Source organism: Rhipicephalus microplus, unplaced genomic scaffold (assembly GCF_043290135.1).
Source record: "Rhipicephalus microplus isolate Deutch F79 unplaced genomic scaffold, USDA_Rmic scaffold_85, whole genome shotgun sequence".
In the NCBI taxonomy this organism is placed as follows: Eukaryota; Metazoa; Arthropoda; class Arachnida; order Ixodida; family Ixodidae; genus Rhipicephalus; species Rhipicephalus microplus.
Window position 1 is genome coordinate 180,744 of NW_027464657.1, and position 2,621 is coordinate 183,364.

Genomic DNA, 2,621 nt, shown 5'->3' on the forward strand with positions numbered 1-2,621 from the left:
CACCCGGTGGTGGTGCGGCACTTTTTTTCTGTGGGCTGATAGCTTTGAAGATATGTTTTGATGGTGGTGAGAGTGGAGCACGACTGTCTCCGTGGCGCAATTGGCTAGCGCGATTGGCTGTTAACCGAAAGGTTGGAGTTTCGAGCGCTCCCGAGAGTGGTGTGTTGCTTTTTTCTTTGCGCTGATAGCTTTGAAGATATGTTCTGATGGTGGTGAAAGTGGGGCACGACTGTCTCCGTGGCGCAATTGGCTAGCGCGGTCGGCTGTTAACCAAAAGGTTGGAGGTTCGAGCCCACCCTGTGGTGGTGCGGCGCTTTTTATTCTTTGGGCTGATAGCTCTGAAGAAATGTTCTGACGGTGGTGAGAGTGGAGCACAACTGTCTCCGTGGCGCAAATGGCTAGCGCGATCGGCTGTTAACCGAAAGGTTGGAGGTTCGAGCCCACCCGGTGGTGGTGCGGCGCTTTTTTTTGGGCTGATATTTTTGAAGATCTGCTTTTATGGTGGTGAGAGTAGAGCAGGACTGTCTCCGTGGCGCAATTGGCTAGCGCTATCGGCTGTTAACCGAAAAGTTGGAGGTTCGAGCCCTCGCGAGAGTGGTGTGTTGCTTTTTTCTTTGCGCTGATAGCTTTGAAGATATGTTCTGAAGGTGGTGAGAGTGGAGCACGACTGTCTCCGTGGCGCAATTGGCTAGCGCGATCGGCTGTTAACCGAAAGATTTGAGGTTCGAGCCCACCCGGTGGTGGTGCGGCGCTTTTTTTTCTTTAGGCTGATAGCTTTTAAGATTTGTCCTGATGGTGGTGAGAGTTCATCACGACTGTCTTCGTGGCGCAATCGGCTAGCGCGATCGGCTGTTAACTGAAAGGTTGGAGTTCCGAGAGCTTAAGGAGTGGTGTGTTGCTTTTTTCTTTGCGCTGATAGCTTTGAAGTTATGTTCTGATGGTGGTGAAAGTGGGGCACGACTGTCTCCGTGGCGCAGTTTGCTAGCGCGATTGGCTGTTAACCGAAAAGTTGGAGGTTCGAGCCCACCCGGTGGTGGTGCGGCGCTTTTTTTTTCTTTGGGCTGATAGCTTTGAAGATATGTTTTGATGGTGGTGAGAGTGGAGCAAGACTGTCTCCGTGGCGCAATTGGCTAGCGCGATGGGCTTTTAACCGAAAGGTTGGAGTTTCGAGCCCACCCGGTGGTGGTGCGGCGCTTTTTTTTCTTCGGGCTGATAGCTTTGAAGATATGTTTTGATGGTGGTGAGAGTGGAGCAGGACTGTCTCCGTGGCGCAATTGGCTAGAGCGATCGGCTGTTAACTGAAAGGTTGGAGGTTCTAGCCCTCCCGGGAGTGGTGTGTTGCTTTTCATTCTTTGGGCTGATAGCTTTGAAGATATGTTCTGATGGTGGTGAGAGTGGAGCACGACTGTCTTCGTGGCGCGATTGGCTAGCGCGATCAGCTGTTAACCGAAATGTTGGAGGTTCGAGCCCACCCGGTGGTGGTTCGGCGCTTTTTTTTCTTTAGGCTGATAGCTTTGAAGATATGTTTTGATGGTGGTGAGAGTGGCGCAGGACTGTCTCTGTGGCGCAATTGGCTAGCGCGATCGGCTGTTAACCAAAAGGTTGGAAGTTCGAGCCCACCCGGTGGTGGTGCGGCGCTTTTTTTTCTTTGCGCTAATAGCTTTGAAGATATGTTCTGATGGTGGTGAGAGTGGAGCACGACTGTCTCCGTGGCGCAATTGGCTAGCGCGATCGGCTGTTAACCGAAAAGTTCGAGGTTCGAGCCCAACCGGTGGTGGTGCGGCGCTTTTTTTTCTTTGGGCTGATAGCTTTGAAGATATGTTTTGATGGTGGTGAGAGTGGAGCATGACTGTCTCCGTGGTGCAATCGGCCAGCGCGATCGGCTGTTAACTGAAAGGTTGGAGGTTGGAGCCCTCCCGGGAGTTGTGTGTTGCTTTTCATTCTTTGGGCTGATAGCTTTTAAGATATGTTCTGATGGTGGTGAGAGTTCAGCACGACTGTCTTCGTGGCGCAATTGGCTAGCGCGATCGGCTGTTAACTGAAAGGTTGGAGTTTCGAGCGCTTAAGGGGTGGTGTGTTGCTTTTTTCTTTGCGCTGATAGCTTTGAAGATATGTTCTGATGGTGGTGAAAGTGGGGCACGACTGTCTCCGTGGCGCAATTCGCTAGCGCGATTGGCTGTTAACCGAAAGGTTGGAGGTTCGAGCCCACCCGGTGGTGGTGCGGCGCTTTTTTTTCTTTGGGCTGATAGCTTTGAAGATATGTTCTGATGGTAGTGAGAGTGGAGCAAGACTGTCTCCGTGGCGCAATTGGCTAGCGCGATCGGCTGTTAACCGAAAGGTTGGAGTTTCGAGCCCACCCGGTGGTGGTGCGGCGCTTTTTTTTCTTCGGGCTGATAGCTTTGAAGATATGTTTTGATGGTGGTGAGAGTGGAGCACGACTGTCTCCGTGGCGCAATTGGCTAGCGCGATCGGCTGTTAACCGAAAAGTTGGAGGTTCGAGCCCTCGCGGGATTGGTGTGTTGCTTTTTTTGCGCTGATAGCTTTGAAGATATGTTTTGATGGTGGTGAGAGTGGAGCAGGACTGTTTCCGTGGCGCAATTGGCTAGCGCGATCGGCTGTTA